The sequence below is a fragment of the Amphiura filiformis genome, chromosome 18 (assembly GCF_039555335.1).
Source record: "Amphiura filiformis chromosome 18, Afil_fr2py, whole genome shotgun sequence".
NCBI classification, from domain to species: Eukaryota; Metazoa; Echinodermata; class Ophiuroidea; order Amphilepidida; family Amphiuridae; genus Amphiura; species Amphiura filiformis.
The window spans coordinates 37,057,730-37,079,417 of NC_092645.1; the positions used below are offsets into that span (position 1 = coordinate 37,057,730).

Here is a 21,688-nt window from a genome sequence, read left to right on the forward strand (position 1 = left end):
GATGCACGTGTATCATGGATTGTGGCACACAGATATAATATAACAGCGAGAGGGGAAGAAGGGTAAAGGGGAACTTTGCAGAAGAGATACTTGAAATACAACAATCAATAAAATTCAGATATCCACATAATTCAAAAGATGTTGGGGAGTGGGAGATACAGAACGACTAGAAGTAGAAGAAAGCGAGAGGAAAAGGGGAGGAGGGTTACAGCCGCTGTTATGTACAGCTAGCAAACGTCAATTAAATACCAACGAGGCAAATTACCTTAATATAGCCCCCACATAAACACGAAAAGCAAGTGAGGGCGACCTCATTCGTTATGCACTAATAGAACGGTAACATTATACAAGGAAAACAATGGTAGAGTGAACTGATGAAAATTATTCTAATACATGATGCATACTATGAATGCGAAAATATCTTCTTCTAAATCTCTATAGAGTAAACAGTTAGTTAACAGTATGTTTACCTGGGATGATATATTCAAAAGACATAATAGCCAGTATACCATGTTTATATATGGCAAGGTGACTATTTGGTATTATAATAAATATTATACAACAAAATAACCGATGGAATAAAATTGCTTATTAAAAGGAATTCTTTGGATTGCTGATTCGCAAACTTAGACCACAATTATGCAGATTAAAATTAGGAAAATGCTAAAGACAATATACTTCTATTGTGCTTGTACTGCATATGTACCGAGTTTCAGCTAGATAGTCCTTATAGTTACTTGGCAAACTAACTTTGTATAATTGGGTGTATGTAATTTACATCTTTGGCCTCGTTTTCAGTTTTGAACTTCGCTAATTCCAGCCTAATTGGAGTTAATAGCAGAGGCAAACGCCGCCAAAGCGGTCAATAGGTGGATAACCTGGTCCCCGCTCTTATCATTGTACCGAGCTGTTATCCAACTACACTAAGGAAGTTAAGGAATGAAATCAAAACTCGGCCGGCGGTTGACCGCCGGTTCCGCCCGGTTCCGTCTGGTTACCATTGTTTAGAACAATAGTAACCGGACGGACTGCACGGAACCGGTGGTCAACCGCCGGTCGATTTCGTCCCTAAGCTTAGAATCAGTAGCGTAGCCAGTGCTTGGGTGTGTGTGTGGGGGGGTACCCACTGACAAAAATGAAAGAGAAAATCAGGAAGGCAAAGGAAAAGAAAAGGGATAAGGAAAGGAGCCGGTGCAAATTGATCCAAAGCAGAAAGACTTTATACAATACAGTGACTATCTGTCTTTAAAAATGGTATAAAATGGTGTAATATTCCATCAATAATTTGTTATCTGACTAAGAACGCTGGCTTTGCCCGTGGTTAACATGGTTAATATGAATACGTGAAAAAGTGGTACATACAGCCATGGCACGTCTGAGACATTTAGCGTCGTATACGGAGGAGCGTCTAATAAGGCTTCCACGGCTTGCTCGAAGTTTCCTCTCAGCTCACTCTTCAGCTCATCGACCAAGTCCTGGAAATTATAACAAAAAACATTTTTTCTCTATTAAAATCCCAATTGATCCATTACATGCGAGTCTATAGACTAGTGCATATGACGTATCGTACCGTAAATATGGCGGACTACATTCAACAAAAGCATGATCGCAATCTACCGCACACATAACAAATGCACTACGATCAAATAGGTTGATGGCAACCATACTGCAGTTACTGTCCGTTTTCATATACACAATACACAGTGCTCTCATCATTGACGCGCGACCTTTACAAATAAGTTATGTTAGAAGTATAGGCATTTGCCTAGTTACCATCACTGTGTGAAAAAAAACCTGCCAATATTTAAAGTATTCTCCAAACTTCTAGCAAATATATTTCTCTAATATGACCTAAAATTACAGCTAGGTTAGATGTTCAGGAATAGTCGCACTTTGGTAAAATATGAGTGAGGGCAAGGCATAGCTAGCTCATAGCTAGCCAACTCCCCGTGTTAATTGAATGGAGATTTGACCGAAAATATTGGTAACGGACTGCTCAGTTCTGAAGGATGCCACAAAAAAAAAACGGTAAAAGCTACATTTAAAGTATTCTATGAAATTCTAGAAAATATAGTTTTGTAACATGTCCTAATTTTTAGCTAATTTAGGTGTTTGGAAGTATTCGCACTTTTGTGTTTTAGGAAGGATATGTAAACGACAGATAACACCAAAAAATATGAAGAAATTATTTCCAAACCGTGTTAAGTCAACAATCATTATGTTGCTCATTTTCAAGAATGCTGGTTAACAATAAGCAGACCATTGTCTCATTTCGTGAACAAAGGTCCACATACCATTGTTACCTTTCGTTTCCTTTATAATCGGTTACCCAACTGAAACTATAATACCAGCTCATTGCGATACCGCACATGTAAAACAGATACATGTACACAACCAGAGAAGATCTGATTTAATCAGTTGAGCTGTTTTCAATGAGTGTTATCTTGGTTTAATAGCTTTTAATGGGGTTTAAGTCCTGCAAAGGTCGTGGCGAATTATACTGTAGACATGACTGCATCATGCATTTGATTGAATGGACAGCACTGCGCCATTATTACGGTGAAGGACGCCGGCTCAAATCCTTTGTTTGGAGCCAATCAATAATTTCACTCACAACCTCTATTTTGTGAGAGTCAATGTGTGGGAAACCCCGGTACAGCCTCGTTACCGGAAGTTAACTAAAATATTCCCAATCAGAGCCCCGCAGGGCACGAAAGCAAGGGTAAATTATAACAATTCCGCACAAAAAAAACCCCAAAACACAAACAAACAAACAAACAAACAAACAAAAACCCAAACAACAACAACAACAACACATATTAATCATTCTTGCAGCGAGTGTGGAGCGAGGGTGCAACTTCCGGTAGCGAGGCTATACCAGCGTTGTACCGAGTTTTTCCCCACACTTAAACCACCATTCTTATGATCATAGTTATACCATAATGCTTTTTAAATAGTTTAAATAATTAATTTTCAAATTATAATGCTTTTTAAATAGTTTAAATAATTAATTTTCAAATTGTCATACCTTTCCGAAGCATTGGGTAAATTTCTCCTTGATTTCTTGTCTTTGTTCATTATTTCTATTTGCCAAAATTTCTATGATTTCATCTTCGTCAGTTCCTGAAACGAAGAATAGTAAAAATTAAGACGTCAAATTATAGCAGTGCACAGTGACAACGCCTGGTAAATAATTATATTGTACACATGGTACAGGCAGGGAAACTAAATCAATACACGTGTAACTGCTATGCACGCCGATACACGTGTACTGATTTTCAGACGATATATCTTCGGATACCGGCGTAGAAAATTATGAATATCTCCAGTGATTTGAGGTTTCGAAAGATATCAATAAGGCTTGCACTTGAATATATGTGTTGAAAGAACAAGATAGTCGTAAGCGTGCGTATTGACAAACAACCGTGTTTTGAAATCAACAACTGACACAAATTCGGATTTTATATGTGCAGAATAAAAAAAAATGACTGCTGCCCTCATTCGTCAAACTAATGGCCTGAAATGGAAAAAAAATCGGACATGAAAATGAAGATAAAGAATTAAATTACGCCCGTACTTTTATTATCTTTTTTCCTATATATCGCGCACTTGAGGCTGTCGAATTCGGTATGGCACGGCGCGCTAGCAATAGACACGGAATAAGATGTTTACACCGCAAGGGCGAGTTTTATGCAATATGATATTGTGATCAAATAGACCTTTAGATGTATGATTGTTGATCATTTTGTGGTGAAGTTTGTCAAAATAATGTGTACACAGAATCTCTCATAATCTCTGTAAGTGCAAGCTGTACATAGTCACCTAAAAAGGCACGCGTCTATTGTCCACAATCAAAGGTCAATTGATAATCATGATAATAATATTTCGATACTCTGAAATTAACGTATGCCTACTTTATCACGTTCATTATAGTAAAGAAAGTCTAGACAATACAAACGTTTCGAGAGTATATTCTCGAAGGTTGGTAAAATGTCTGCGTCGACGGAATAAACACGCTTTATTCCGTCGCCATCTTTTTTTTTTTTTTTTTTTTAGAAGTTTGCAGCTACGTTTCGACTTTTAGAGCGTGGGGACTGGTTCACCCACCCATCATGTCTATAGGACATGCACCCCTCCCTTCTATAAGCTGTGGGGCAACTACCAACTGCCATTCACCAAGCCCCTCTCTCTTAAGCTTCAAATGCAGTTCTTGAAGATGCTCATTACAACGGATCTTTTAGCGGAGTCTTACATGTCTTAGCTCTGAAGTTTGCTTAACTCTCGTAATTATCAGCGAATAGGAATATTCCCTTCCTCATCGGTCAACCTCGCTTCCATTTAGGCACACATTGTAAGAATCTTGTCTTAGCAATTAAAGTGTCTTGCAATTTAATAGCCATGTTTTAAACAATTACTGAACATATAAGAACTAATAGAATCGTGTAGATTAATTCAGGACACGTCATGTGAAGTCAGTTGTAAGACGCCTCGCAAGTATTAAGCACCGTTGCGTCAACATAAGACATACAAATTTAAGGCCCAAATTCGTGCCTCCATGCAAGGGTCTACATATAGTGTAGTCCCCAGAGGGGGTTCCCATGCACCGAGTGCTTTTTTTTTCTAACTTACATTTTTGTAATCCTGAAGGTGTCTAGTAAATGAATTTTGATGTTCCCAAAATTAAATATTGTCCCATGGGGTTCATTTAGCGGCCATCTTGGATTCCGACAAAATTCAACTTTTGAACTAGACATCATAGGAAGACAAATGACCCCATTTTTCGGGATAATGTGGACATGAGCAATCAATTAAAAGGTTTATTTTCATGATTTAAACATGTTGGATACATTAAAATGCAAAATATTATGTCCCATAGCGTTCATTTGGCGGCCATCTTGGATTCCGACAAAATTCAATAAAATTGACATAACTTTTGAACTAGACATCATAGGAAGACAAATGACCCCATTTTTCGGGATAATGTGGACATGAGCAATCAATTAAAAGGTTTATTTTCATGATTTAAACATGTTGGATACATTAAAATGCAAAATATTATGTCCCATGGCGTTCATTTGGCGGCCATCTTGGATTCCGGTAATGTGGACATGAGCAATCAATAAAAAGGGTTATTTTCATGGTGGATACATTAAAATGCAAAATATTACTACAAATAGTATCTTCAAGGCATACTCGTCTGTATATAATGGGAGCTCTTTTTGGTACATTGAGAAGGATATTTTGATGTTATTGATTTATTTACTATTTTCTCTTCTAGGTGCATGACTTAACTTATTATAAGCTAGAACTGGTGTTAGTGAACTAAAAATCGTAGCATAGTAATAGTGAAGTGGTGGATAATCATGCCAAAACGCAAGGGTGATAAAGGTACCGAGTCAGACTCACTGCAGAAACGTCCACCTGTAAATTGTATTTTACATGTGAGTGGTATTGAGCATCTAGATTATACGCCGCTCAGTAAAGTAAGGGGCTCCGCCACTGACAAGCTGGCTCAGCTACATGACATTTGCGACAAAAGACACATTGAACCTCATGATTCACCCTATCACATGGATGATGTCTGTAATCACATTCCGGAGAGTCTTGCTGGTGCAGATCTATATAGAAACAATTATCATCGAGGCTGCTACCAAAACTTTACTGAAAATCATTATCGTTTGAAATGTAGTGCAGAAACTAATGAATCTTCAACATCACAATCCTCTCGTAACCGTAAATTACAATTATCAACTGTGTTGCGACTGTTCCCTCCAAAATGTATCTTTTGTGAAAGACTGGAAATGAAAGTGTCTGGAAAAACTGAGAGATGCATCAAATTCCCAGCATTCAAGGACAAAGACGGAGCATTTAAGGAGCATAATTGGAAACAGATTGAGCCTCGGGCACTAGAACTAGGACTACTTCGTCTACATAGCATGGTGCAAGGTGAGGACCTGTTTGCAAGAGAGGCGAATTTCCACTATTCCTGTCGCGATTCTTTCAACACGAAGTACACAACTTACCTGCGTGATGAAGCGAAAGCGACAATTGAAACAGAGCAGGATCGTAAAGCTGCTGCACATCTGCTGGCATTCACTGCTGTCCTTGATTTCATTCACGACCGAGTTGTTGGGCAGAAGGGGGTTATGTTACTTACATCGCTGAGTCTTCTGTACAATCATACAAGAGTTTGAAAGAAGTGGCTTCCCCAATCCAGAGTACAGAAGTGACAAGCTGAAGGTCCGACTTGAGAACCATAATATTCATGACTCGATCACCTTTGCCAAGTTTTATCCGGGTGACAAAGGCTATATCACCTACAACCTGGTCTACGGCGCCATCATCTCTGTCGCAGACGCGGTGACGTATTCATATAAGCTGGGGTTCAAAGATAAGTATAAGGATGGGGCCCTGTTTCTTCTACCAAACTACCAAAGCAGATGCTGCACTAGTATCGGGCACCTCTATGGAAGCAAACAACTCACCACTATCTTCAGTAAGCTGGGTCACTGTGAGACATGCAACTTCGCCTTAGGAACTAGAGACAGTGATGGCCAAGGCTCTTGATAAGGTTTCTCCGCAGATCATTACCAGCAAGGGAAACGACGTGTTTCATCTTGTATGGGACAATCTAAACAAAACAATGATGAATATCCATGGCTAGAATGTTGTGAACAGCACTGGTGTGATAATTATACAAGATGTGAAACCCGGGTTTGATACCACTAACCAGGATCGAACTCTCCCTCTCTACGCGCTCCCTGTTCACATCTGTGGAAGCTATTGGGAGAAGCAACCTGTCCCAGGGTTTGGTGGCTGATCTCATTACCAGTGGCTGCCTACGTAGTGTATTGACAGGGAAGGCATATGCAAAAGCACTGGTCTGCCTCTAAACAGTCGGTGAAGCCGATGAAGCGCTTGTTAATTGAGCAATTCATTGAGGAGGAGAACGTTGAGGTCACCAACCCCAAGACCTTGCTGAATCTTGTACAGACATGTACTCCTCGTGAGACCCTCGACCTCGCTTTACAGGACCCCTCCACTTTTACCATGCTTGTGAAGTATGTCACATATGAAGACAAGGACATACTCCTGACCCACTTGGATGGTGAAGGGGTGATGGATAGGGGTGAAATAGTCGATAGTTGACTTTCTTTGGGGTTTCACACCGGTATCTGAGAGGAAGTCACCAAACCCTGGGACAGGCTGCTTCTCCCTACTGCTTCCCGTGTAAATGACCAGACACGATATTCTTTGAGATGCATGTTGAGTACATTTCGCTATTTATCATGGGCGGAGTGAACACGGTTCCCTCAGGAAATTTGGGCCCGACTTGACTACAGATATGAACAGAAGCCATGGTCTCGGGTATATCTACGCTCGTAGAGAGGGAGAGTCCGATCCTGGTTAGTAGTGGTATCAAACCCGGGTTTCACATCTTGTATCATTATCCCACCAGTGCTGTTCACCACGTTTGGCCCATGAATATTTGTCATTGTTTTGTTTAGATTGTCCCATTCGAGATGAAACACATCCTTTCCCTCGCCGGTAATGATCTGCGGAGTAAGGGATGTGGAAACCTCATCAAGATCCTTGGCCAGCACTGTCTCAAGTTCCAAGGCGAAGTTATATGTCTCAGTGTCACAGTTATATTCAGCTTACTGAGAATAGTGACAAGTTGTTTGCTTCTGTAGAGGTGCCGGATGATAGTGCAGAGCAGTATGTGCTTTGGTAGTTTCCAGTCACCGCGTCTGCGACAGAGATGCTGCCGCTGTAGACCAGGTTGTTGGTGATATACCCTTTGTCACCTAGATGAAATTTGGCATAGGCGATCGAGTCATGGATAATGTGGTTCTCAAGTAGGACCTTCAGCTTCTCATTTGCCTCTCTTGCAAAGAGGTCCTCACCTAGCACCATGCTATGTAGACGATGTAGTCCTAGTTCTAGTGCCCGAGGGTCAATCTGTTTCCAAGTAGGCTCCTTAAATGCTCCGTATTTGTCCTTGAATACTGGGAATTTGATGCGTCTCTCAGTCTTTCCAGACACTTTAATTTCTAAAAAACTAAACTCTAAAAAGATACATTCTGGAGGAACAGTCGCATGACAGTTGATAATTGTAATTTACGGTTACGAGAGGATTGTGATGTTGAAGATTCATTAGTTCCTGCACTACATTTCAAACGATATTGATTTTCAGTAAAGTTTTGGTAGCAGCCTCGATGATATCCAATTGTTTCTATATAAATCTGCACCAGCAAGACTCTCCGGAATGTGATTACAGACATCATCCATGCGATAGGGTGAATCAAGAGGTTCAATGTGTCTTTTGTCGCAAATGTCATGTAGCTGAGCCAGCTTGTCAGTGGCAGAGCCCCTTACTTTACTGAGCGGCGTATAATCTAGATGCTCAATACCACTCACCGTGTAAAATACAATTTACAGGTGGACGTTTCTGCAGTGAGTCTGACTCGGTACCTTTATCACCCTTGCGTTTTGGCATGATTATCCACCACTTCACTATTACTATGCTACGATTTTTAGTTCACTAACACCAGTTCTAGCTAATAATAAGTTAAGTCATGCACCTATAAGATAAAATAGTAAATAAATCAATAACATCAAAATATCCTTCTCAATGTACCAAAAAGATAAGATACTAGTTTTAGTAATATTTTGCATTTTAATGTATCCAACATGTTTAAATCATGAAAATAACCCTTTTAATTGATTGCTCATGTCCATATTATCCCGAAAAATGGGGTCATTTGTCTTCCTATGATGTCTAGTTCAAAAGTTATGTCAATTTCATTGAATTTTGTCAGAATCCAAGATGGCCGCCAAATGAACGCCATGGGACATAATATTTTGCATTTTAATGTATCCAACATGTTTAAATCATGAAAATAAACCTTTTAATTGATTGCTCATGTCCACATTATCCCGAAAAATGGGGTCATTTGTCTTCCTATGATGTCTAGTTCAAAAGTTATGTCAATTTAATTGAATTTTGTCGGAATCCAAGATGGCCGCCAAATGAACCCCATGGGACAATATTTAATTTTGGGAACATCAAAATTCATTTACTAGACACCTTCAGGATTACAAAAATGTAAATTAGAAAAAAAAAGCACTCGGTGCATGGGAACCCCCTCTGGGGACTACACTAATATGCAGGGTGTGTCATTTGCAGGGTGTGTCATTTGTAACACATCTTAATTTTGTGGTTTGAACGTGATGCTAGAAGACATATTTGGAGTCATATCTGATGTCTTCAGCCACATCTTAAACTATGTTTAATTTTATGTTTTGAATTTTTGCAATTGTTGAAAACATACCTATTGGCAAGACACTTCATAAAGTTCGACAAGGAGTAATTTTACATCGCATGATGTTATATTTTACCTATTCCTCTCATTGCCTTCCTCAAGGCATCAGCATCTGCCTCAGCATCAAAATCCTCCCATGCGAGCATAGTTCCCTGTAATAGAATAAAAGGAAATACATACATATTTGGAATTATTGATCCACTCCATTGTGACCCAAACATACATATTTGAAATTATTGATCCACTCCATTGTGACCCAATCTCAGAGCGATGATCCTTACTAGTTAGTGCGCTGTCAAACCAACATAGAGTCTCGAGTCTCAAGCTGATCACCATTACCCAAACCATTACTGTGATGCGTAGTTCGAGATCAGTTCAGGTACAAAATCATGCTAAATCGACCTAATCGGTCTACATAAACCATCGCAGGCAGGAGCAGATCCTCATTTCACTGTGTGTGAATTCAAGGAGGCAATTATCCTGCAAGTTCATGTGGAAGTAAAGTCTCTAAAAGTCCGCTGTATTTAAGGTTCGTTGCCCCTACCCCCAGGCCCCTACCATGCAATATGTGGTAATTAATCGCTAGTTATACTCCTAAAAAAGGTTCGATAATCACACATTTATATTTAGGTTCATATAAGGGTTTATTTTGGTTTGTTTTAGTAGTATATTTAATTGATGTAGTAGCTTTAATGATATTTCACCCGACGTAACAATAACGGTCGTATTTATACTCAAATGACTCAAGCCAATCGCATATTCTTTCTTTGCACTCCTTTTAAAGGTCCGTAACCCGATCGACAGCATCATCCCCCGATTTTTTCATTGTTGATGAGGTTTTGGTATCACATAATAGATACTATTTTTCTCATTACTATCCTGAAATTTGACGCTCCAAGTCGATGTATTTCCGGAGAAATCGTGAAACACAGCGGTTTTTACAGGCTACCAGTTGTTCGCATTTTACACGACACGGGAGTTTTGGGTAGTCATAGATTGGAATCGGAATAGATTCGGAAGACTTCACCCCAGTACCAATTCGTCCGCAAAAATACATCAAATAGGCCCCCTAATGTCAAACTATAGATGGCGCTATAATGATATAAAACAAAAACAAAAATAAAGAAATACATAAGAGGCGAAATAAATAAGGAAACATGACCTATATTGTCAAGAATGATACGAGGAATATGAAAAAAATTATGAGAGCACCTCCCCCCATTAAAAAATTAGTTAAAAAATAAAACAAAGACAAATCATAAATATGTGAAAATGTGCATCATATAGCTAAAAATAAAGAAATAATTAAGCGATTAAGTAAATACAGCATGGGCTATCTTGTCAAGAATGATAATGAGCGCAGTGATATGTAATGTTTTTTAAGATTAATCAGTATGAATAGAGGGTATAAAAGTGTACAGGGGCAAGCCGGTTTTCAGTGCCAAGGCGAACACTTCCTGTTTCCACCGGGACATGCGCTCGGCCGTTGTTTCGGGATGCCTGACCAGAATGCAATTCACGCGTACCAGTGTATTGGCTTGTAATATGCTAATTATTCACATTTATGCTGAAATTGTTCCCGTTTTCTCACATAGATTGATAAAGGGGACAATATTTGACATTGTATGTAAGTTTGAAGAGAATCCATATCCTAAACCGATAGGGTTACCCCCCTTTATTGATTAGTATGATAACATCTTTAACCAACCACTCCGATCGTCAATAAAAATTCCTTTAAAAAAGGAATGGGGCGCCCAATGTGAGCTTGGATGTGATAATGGTGAATTCCATGGTGTGTGAGATTTGGTATTATAATGATTTTTCTAAGGAAGAGTAGAAGATGATCAAATGCAAGAGAAACGTATTTGATTGGGGAAGGTGTTCTGACAATCCAAATATATACTTAGTCCACCTAAGATGATCTGTAACAATTTTGGCGCAGAATTGTGATCGACATTACTTAATTCACCTCGGATGACTTTGATCTGACATTCAACATTTTCGCGCTTACACCAATCATGTCCATACAATTTAACTCTTACAACTTCCTGTCAACTCTCTAATTTTGCCTTTTCTGTCTTGTACCATTAAGATAAGCAAACATCTCCATGATCCAATCAGGTGGTGAATGACGTGCATTCTCTAAATTCAGTAAATGTCCATCGTCAACCGTGTAATTGAATGGGATTATTTTGAATTTTTAAAACGCTTGAAATATCAAGCGGGCGCCCCAAAAATAAGATTGACAAAACCTGTCGTACGTTTTTACAGTAAAATACATGATATTTATTTTTCTCTTTATTATTTTAAGAGATATACATGTAGACTTCAAACTTGATACTGAGGTTAAATAAGTATATCCTTCAAACTTCATGATTAGCAGAAAATCCCATAAAATTCGGATGTTTGTGGGATTTGACACCAACAATTAATTTGGACTTATGCTTGTACCTATAGCCAGAACAGTAGAATAATTACCCCATTTTATCGACGGCGCTGATAGTCATTATACGCATGATACGTGGGAAATGATCGTAATTATTTTGGTATCACGGGATAGAAGTGACCCATACACAGTGTCATCGCCCCGATATCTTCATGGCAGAAATCGCCATGGTAGGTTGAATCCACCGCCACGCATGGCCATTTTGTATCGACCTGTTTAATAGTTTTGAGTCGCATAATGGGCCGAAAGACATCTGACTAAGGCTACTGACAATAGCCCCGATTAGCTCGGTGACTGACCTCGCTGTGTGTCAGTCGAGCATGGTACACCATAGGTCATATTCTTTTAGACTACCTACACGATTGGCCTATACACTGCGCTATATAATTCGGCACATATAAATCAGAATTATTGTCAGTTTTTGACTCAAGACGCAAGCTACTGTCTCAAGACGCAAGCTAACAACTATCATATCTGTTCAAAATATATATTCATGTGCAAGGAACCACATGTGGTTTCTTTATACGAAATCATTTACGGGAGATATTCATCATTTTCTACCCCGGTATCCAAAGATTTTCTTCTCATATCAAACTCGGGCATAGCACATTCACGTGTATCGATCCCGGGTATTTATTTTAGTATCTCTGTTGACAAAGTAATTATTAGCTAGGCGATGTCGGTGTGCCATAGATATCTAGCACATTAGCAATTATGACATTTAATGAAAAAAACTATAAGAGGTTGCAACAACACCCTCTTTCATAGTCCGTATTACAATATAGCAGCCCCATATAGTAGGACGAAAGGTATTATGTGGATACTTATACCATATACATTAAGGGAGGTTGATTTTCAACTTTTTTTAGATATTTGATTTGAAACAAATGGAGATATCTGTGACTTGCCATAACATTAACTACCATGCAAAGAAAAAATTCTACCATCAAGCATTTTTTGAGGAAATCCATTTTTTAATTTTCAAAAATAAGCCTGTCGAATTCGGCAGCTTTGCACCACATTTACTATGGGAAGTTTGTATAATGTGATATTAAGTTCCTACGTTTTTGGTATCAATATATTACATGTGAAAACTGTTTCATTCCATTGATGTGAAAAATAACCATAAATGTATCAGATCCCAGAACATTTTCAAATTTAACCCCTTATCACACCTGGGAGTGCTGTATTTTTGTAGGCCTACTCTTCAACCCCAAAGTATGCTTCTTTCTTGCTCATTATGTTTAATTAACTTAACAATTGTTCCAATGTTATCCATACAGGATATAGGAGTCATTCTAATATCACCAATAACATCATAGGCCTAGTTCTCAATTTCAATGACCCCACTTCATTTTAACTTCTGCTTAGATTCCAAGGCCATCATACTGTTGAGTGTAAGATCCCTTAACCCTAACCGTACTAAATACTACAAAATAGTACTTGATATATGCGCTGTTCGTGCATGCATCCCACGTGGTGTGATGACGCAATCGCCCTAAGTGATATATAGGCACGGTTTCGCTGGCCAGCGAAGCCCAAGACCCGTGGCAAAGTGTCGCCGACCGAGTGCTTGGCATGCGAGGGGTCTCGGGTTCGAATCCCACCCAGAGCAAACAACTTCTTTCCTTCTTTTCTCTCTTTATTCTTTCGTTCTTTCCCTTCCCGTCACCAAAAAGCCCTTAGGCGGTTAGGGTTAGGTTACCACTATCGAAACTCAGTATAGGCTTCCTTAACCCTAACCGTACTAAATACTACAAAATACTACTTGATATATGCGCTGTTCGTGCATGCATCCCACGTGGTGTGATGACGCAATCGCCCTAAGTGATATATAGGCACGGTTTCGCTGGCCAGCGAAGCCCAAGACCCGTGGCAAAGTGTCGCCGACCGAGTGCTTGGCATGCGAGGGGTCTCGGGTTCGAATCCCACCCAGAGCAAACAACTTCTTTCCTTCTTTTCTCTCTTTATTCTTTCGTTCTTTCCCTTCCCGTCGCCAAAAAGCCCTTAGGCGGTTAGGGTTAATAGAAGCAAAGGAAGGTCTCATCTGACGACTCACAGATTTGGCTATGATGTGACTCTGCCTTGTTTCCAGACCATACACAGTGTGGGCAGCTTCAAATGTCAGCTTCACAGCTCTTTCAACACTCTGGGAATGTGACGGCATGTCAGGCAGCTCTACTTTGGAACCATTCAGCAATGCTTCTTGAAGCACCTGGTCAGGAATGTTTGCTGAGACAGGCTGATAAGTTCCGACCAATGAGTGGCTTCAGTATTAATTGGTGTGATCTTCTTTAAGCGCTTCTTTGCTGGTTCTTCACTTCTGATAGGCAAGACTTTCTTGAGTGCAGTTTCTCTCACTTCTAAATCATCAGACTTCACCATGGAGTACAGAAGTGAGAGAAACTGCACTCAAGAAAGTCTTGCCCATCAGAAGTGAAGAACCAGCAAAGAAGCGCTTAAAGAAGATCACACCAATTAATACTGAAGTACATGCATTGTACTTGAGGTTCAAGTACAAAATGCATTGTACTTGAGATTCCTGAAAACGATAGATTGGATCTCTTCAGACTACAGCTTGATCCTCTGGATTATGGAACTTGCTGTCCCTTTTGATCTTAAACCAACTTAATACTGCATACACTTCAACAATGAACTTGATAGCACGGTGAAGCCTTTTTTTAGGATAAGCACCCCTGGTCCACAGACACATCAACCAACATGCATGATTCAATGGTCCTATCTTCCAGGCTGCAAATCTTGGGCTGACCTTTCCATAGGAAATGCCATGAATATACTCTAGCAGAAGCCTCTGGTCACTACATAGATCATCCAGTGACTCTTCATCAAATTCCATCTGATCAAGGGAGCCATTCACCTTTGTGGAATTCACCTGTGGCAAATCCTGATGAATCAGTTTCACACAATGTTCCTATAGATGGCCAGTGAAAGTGGATGGACTTTTAGTACTGCCATCAAGGTGCTTATAGGCCTATAGCTCTGAAAGGAAGCTCATTCTGATGAAGTGAACAGCCAACAGTGTGTAGTTTCCTCTTAATATCATTTTCATAAAAACAAACTACCCTCAACATCTTCACATCCTGCTTGTATTAACGGCTTTTCATTTGACCTCTCTGTACCGTTCCTAAAAGCTCCTAAAAATTGACATAGGCCTAAATAGCAATTTAAGACTCGATAGTGACATCATAATCATTAGAATTTAGTAGGCCTACTTACTGATGGTATTATGCCATCAATATAGAAAAGAAACCTTTGCCTTCAAAGTAAAAATAAACTGATACCAAATAATGAGCTGGGCTGTGTTTATAATTCCTATAATACAAGTACTTATAAATTAGCCCATAATCTCCCATAGTGTAACACTGTGCAAGGTTGCCGAATTCGACAGGTTTATTTTCCAAAATATATTTGGATTTCCTCAAAAATTACAGTAATTTCCACAAAAATGACTTGTTGCAATGGTGTTTCTACATGGATTCACAGATATCTCCACTTGTTTCAGACCCCAGTTCCAAAATCAACCTCCCTTAATATACATGTACCTAATTAACACTAACTTACCTCTATCTCAAAATGGTCAGTGTACCTAAAATGTACCTATCGCAGATTTGGTTTATTCATTTCAAATATTTCAAATAGAACTCTTGCTTCAACGACTTTCTGGTTGACAATGAGGAGGAAATCATGTTTGCTAATGAGTCATCAGATACAAAAGATGTTTATAGGTGAGCAGGTGCAAATGTCATGAGTGTGTTTCATGCTCCATGACGACGATGATAGCCTACTCGTTAGTGTTATTCGTGCTGGCCATATGTAGTCTTCAACATAAAAAAATCCAAGTTTTGTAACATTTTCTCAAAATATCGAGAGCTATCAAAACCAATACTGGGCTTGTTTGTACTCATTTTAATGCATTTTTCATGCTGATTCCAAATATGGTCAAATGTACAATTCCGAAAATGTTGAGGTTTTTTTAAATGAAACTTGTCCTTTCCAGTCGACACCCGCATGGAGAGGGTTGATGTTATTAGAGCTTTTATTAATACAATCCGTTTATCAGTGATTTTGATAACATCATATAAAAGAATGTTCTTGTTTTTTCTCTCTTTTTTTTTGATCTCTTGTTTTTGTTTGCTATAAAGAAATGGCGTAGATTGAGGTGACAGAGACAGTTGGGTAAGTGGTACACACCCCGGTACACACCGACATCGCCCGATTAATAATTACATTATACAGCCAGAGACACTGAAATGAATACCAGGGATCGATACACGTAAATGTGCTATGCACGATTGATATTCAGACGATAAATCTTTGGATACCGGGGTAGAAAATGATGAATATCTCCCGTAAATGATTTCGTATAAAGAAACCAGATCTGGTTCCTTGCACGTGAACATATATGTTCAACGGATATGACAGTCGTTAGCTTGCGTCTTGAGAAAGAAGCGTACGTCTTGAACTCATAAACTGACCAAAATATTATGATTGTCTGATGTGAGCACTCACTCACATGGCGTATACATGTTCACCCCCACACAGAGGTCACACACACCCCAGTGTGAGCACCCCCTCACATGGCGTATACAAGCTCATTTACACACTAGAGAAGTCAATTACCGAGGTATTGACAGTAACCTTAGTCGGGATGTCCCTCGGCTCATTATGCGTCTTAAAGGTCGGAACAAAATGGCCATGCGTGGCTGTGGATTCAACCTACCATGGCGATTTCTGCCATGAAGATATCGGGTCGATGACACTGTGTCGCACACTTGCCATATAATTATACTGTTGCCCTGTGTGTTCTTGTGAACTAATGAAGCTAATTATAGATCGCTTATTGCTTTGGTTACCCAAAGGATAACCGGAAGAGCCGATCTTGGTTGCGATGGTTGATTGTAGTTAAGGGTTTGCGCTTTCTAGCTGCAAGTTCCTGAATACTACTAAATTGTTTATATTGTGTGTCTTGGCCCACAGTGGTCATTGAATACATTTAAAGTATGCCGAGGCTTGCTAAACAATCATGAATTTAGCTTTATTGTCTACTACGTTTGATTGTGCCTTGACCTCATGAAATTCAGCAAAATCAGGGTTGGTGATTTAAAATAAATCTAAAAAGGTGTAATATCTAATAAATGATATTTTATTTTGAATGAGAAATTTAATTAATAATCAAGTAAATACATAAATGTTTTGAAAACGTTATAAATAGGTTATAAGCATGATTTGGTTTTGATCAAAACGTTTTAATAACATTTCAATGTTATATATAGGACATGAACACGTTTTTTTTAAAACGTTTTAAATGAAAAAAAAACACTACAACCTTTAAATAATGTAAAATATTTTGGGCAAACACGTTTGCAAAAAAACACACAAAAAAAAACACTTAAATAACATTATGTAAGTATATAAGATGTATACCTTTTACACCTTTATATAACATGGCATTTAAACGTTGTCTCCAACGTTTTGTGTTGTTGGGCATAACCTGACTGGTTTCTTGAAGCCAAAAAGCATAATTAGTTTGCTAAAACGATCAATAAAATATTATAAAATAAGATATTGTGATCTATTGTATCAAATGCCTTTGATATGTCAAGATACACACCAATTGTGGTTTAATGATCACCTGCTGCATTAAAACAATATTTCAGCAGCATATTGTTGTTAATGGGAATAATTTTAGTTACTTTTAATTGATTAGGAACATTTCTAGCCAACAAATTATGGCAAAGACAATTTAAAGATTTCTGTGAAATGATGACAACCAATTTCATTCACCACATTGTCGTCATGATCTGCACTTTGTTTTGGTCAAGGTTATTAATTTCTTCACTATTGCTTTTATAAGTATAATTTTGTCAAGGTGTAATTAGATAGTTTTTGGTGATATGTTTACAAACAAATCATTGAATTCATTTTAAATCAATGAGCGTCCAGTAATTACATCCATGGAATAACGTTTTATCGGTTATGAGACATCTAACATTTTTAATTGTTCCATGGTTCGTAACAGGTTATTTTTCACAAACTAAAACGTTTTAAAGTTTGTGTGCAGCAACATATATTATTAACTGTTAAATTATTACAACCAATGCAACCAGATTGGCATACGCCCAGCAGCACATTTCTGTAAATTTCCTTTTTATTTGGTTCTAAATCACAGCCAATGTCAAATGTGTCCAAAGTAAACAGTCTGTCAAATAGTATTGTAATTAGCGAAATGTATTTAAAATATCGACCTCGAACAGCGAACTTGATTGAAAATGGGTGATATCGAACCTTGGTGATACCGAGCCTTAGATAGCAGATCTAAGTTACAAAAAGCTCACAAAAAATTGCAATAACTTTAACATAATATTGTACACGATCTGATACACCTACTCAGACCAAACACAGATGGTCATAAACAGGAAATTTTGAAAATTGGGTTATTACAATTACCATGATCACTAACTTGTTTATAGTACCTATACTTAATTACTGATGTTAAATATCTAAGCAATGTAAGCAGTGCCAAATCTCTACTATATTTACTATGACCTTTTATTTGTTAATTTTTCATGTTTAAGATTGTTTTTTTGATCCTTTGCCTAAATAATTTCATTATTGCCCAATTTGGTCTGATTTTACTATATCGTGTCAAATAATATAACATAGCAGAAACTGATACTACGTTTGAATACGAGTTAGTAGATGCTTTAAAACAAACTAATGGCACCCCTATAACAAATTAACAATTTTTCATTTAGCGACTCCCACCAAACCCCAGGATCCGTCCCTGAGACCCACATGTGCCCGATCATTTTAACTTAATCATGATGAAGGGCAAAGCTTTGGTTGATACTTACTGCAAGTTCCAATGCTGCTCTTGCCAAGCGGTACTTGATAATGAACTGTAAATAAAGATAACAATAAAAGTTTAATTAAGGAAACATTATTAATTTACTTAAACATGTGTAATGCTCTTACGATGTGTATATGCTAATGATAGATCGTAAATATAAACCAGGGTAAATATTAACTCGTGTGTATACTCATCCCGGGATAATATAAAGCGTGTCTGTTCCGGAGTTCAAGAGTTTAATCAGTCGATGTGAATTTTACCTACTGACCTGCATGTAAATTAACGTTATTTTTCAGTGTGATGAGTGTCGCCCCACCCCACCCTCTCCGGAGGTGAATCTACAATAGCAGCTATTGTATTGCGTAAACCAACATACTGTTGTGCAAGACCAAAACATAAATCGGTAAGGAATATGCCTATCGTGTTGTTAGAGTTCACACGCAATAAAGAATTACAACAATTAATTAAAGGGGCATTTCGTGATCCACAGCCTCATCCCCTCACTTTTCCCCAAAAAGTTGAGATTTTTACACCACTGGATACCTCTGGCTACATAATGTTTATGTACCAAATATTTCTTGCAAATAAATTCGTTTAGCAAAAATATCGCCAAATCTGAATTTCGTTCTGGTGCACCAGAACGAAATTACAACACATTGTCTATGGAGCAGTGTAATACACATAATCATGCATAACTCGCAAACGCACAATCGGAATCAACTGAAATTTTGGAAATAAGCTTTTTTCGTGGATATCTACTGAAAAATGTCATAAAAAGAGGATGCTACAAATCATGCTAGGATCACGAAATCCTCCTTTAAGACATTCTGATGTATGTGTATATGTATTTGTATTATTGTGCATTTACTGATGTGGACAAAAAATGGAAAATAAAATATGAATAATAAAAAAGAAAGAATTACAACCCATGTACGTACGTAGGCTACTTTCATATTATTTTTAATCTGAAAAACGGAAATGCTACACTCGTGTGTTAACCACATGCATTGTCATGATATTATTCTTATAATAAGTGACACAGTGACATGTTTAAATTGCTTGAAAAAGATGATGGAATAATATACATGTTTGTACATCCGCCTTTACCAGTAACATATTTACAATGATGTTTCTGTTGAGTGCGTCTGCCTTTCGTCTCTTACACATAAACAAAACACTCATTTAGAGGCAGATAGATTTCAACTACTAGGCCTATTTAACTTGATAAGAATAATATTATATAACAATTTTACTCCCCATTCCAGAAAAATACAGCACCAATATTTGTTGATTAAAAATTATTATCCTGTTTTGCCAAATAAAATATAGTTAATCCTTTAGTTAGTTCTAACTGGCAATACAAGTCAAATTTTAATATTTCTGCAATTTGAGGGAAAATGGTCCAAAGACATGCAATTTTCCATGTTTTCTTACAATTGTAGTCTCAAAATTGTAAGACTTGGTGCAAGTCTAAGCATTCAAAATCTTGAGTATAGGGTAAGAGTTAGCTCATAATTTTAATATTATATGTCATTTTTGCAAAAATTATAATGCATAACATGAACTTAGTCTTTGTTCAAGTCTTTGGGCTTGCTTGTCACAGAAAACGTAAAAGGTCGAAAAACGCCTTAAAATGCATGTTTTTGGCCCTTAGGTCTATTTCCAAAATTGACCAAATATTAAAATTTTCCTTTAGGACTAACTAAAGGTTTAGGATATAGCTATGTTTCATTTGGCAAAATAGGATAGTATCTTTTTAATAATAAAAAAAAAATACTGGAATTGGGAGTAGGCATTTTACCACTGTTTACGCTTGAAACCCATTTTTCTGAATTAATAGACATGGAACGCGTTTTTGATCTTATGAACATGGTGCGTAAAAAGAATTTAAACGAAGGATTTTCAAATTTATTCTAAAGATTTGTGTAAACACATAAAAATAATGTTAATCTACATCCAATGCACAAACATTTCACTCGCTGCGATATTTGATTACTGAGAAAACTCTGTTTTAGAGAACTTTATACGTCTTTAATACGTTTTTTACGTTTCTTTGGGTAACCTTAAATAGGCTAAAGATTAATTCCACAATTAAAACTGACACGCCTTGCACGGTACAATGGTGAAATAGATTATACCGTACATGTCAAATTCATAACGTAAAATTGTTGTAGAATAGAACGAAATAAATCTTCTATTGTCGATCAAAAAAGTGAATTTCAAATCTAAAATGATTATGTTAAAATAATGCATATTCAACTTACTTCTGCTGCCATTTTTCTTGATGTTTTTGCTCTTCCTAGTCACAAATCAAAGTGATTTTCAGCAGACGATACTCGTATCCGTGATGTGTAGGCGATGCCGATAGATGGTAAAAGGCTGACCGAAACCAGTCTGGTGTGGCTGTGGCTTTTTAGATATTCGTCAATGATTAAAATAAGAGTACAAAGGGCACTGTGTTTTGTCAATATTAGGAAATGGTTAGGGAAGAAAAGTAGTACACCTACATTGATACACGTGAAATTAAAATGATTTTTTATACAGGATCACGAGGTCTACGTTTTCTTAAAGGCTAGATACACGTGTGTGTTTAGAACTATAGCATGATCATCAGATGTTTTTTTTTTTTTTTTTTTTTGATGAGTTAAGGTATCTAGAATGAGCGTTTATTGCGTTTCGACAGTATTTTTTGTGGGACATGCGAGCACCTCAGACCTATCGAATTACATTCTGAATACGAAGCATGTCTTTCTGATATCAAATGATTTTCATTTTTTGAAAATCACAATATAATACAAATTTTATGACAAATTATAAAAAATTGATATTTTTCAAATTTTTGATATATAAAAGTCCTCGAAGTAAATTATATAAATCTAATGACATATTCTTAAAGTGTATGTAGCAGGGAGGAAAAGCCGACATTTCATATTGAAGATATGGATTTTTTCCCCAAAAGACCTAATTTTTTTTTGGTGTTTTGGAAAAAAAAATCCATATCTTCAATACGAAAGGTCAAAATTTTCAATTGATTGTCGGCTTTTC

The 21,688-nt window shown here is 37.6% G+C and overlaps 1 pseudogene; it reads right to left on the reverse strand.

Annotated features, from left to right (window-relative positions):
- LOC140138646 (annexin A13-like) overlaps positions 1-21,066 on the reverse strand; it is a 41,396-nt pseudogene extending 20,330 nt beyond the window's left edge.
- Between the last annotated feature and the right edge of the window lie 622 nt (positions 21,067-21,688).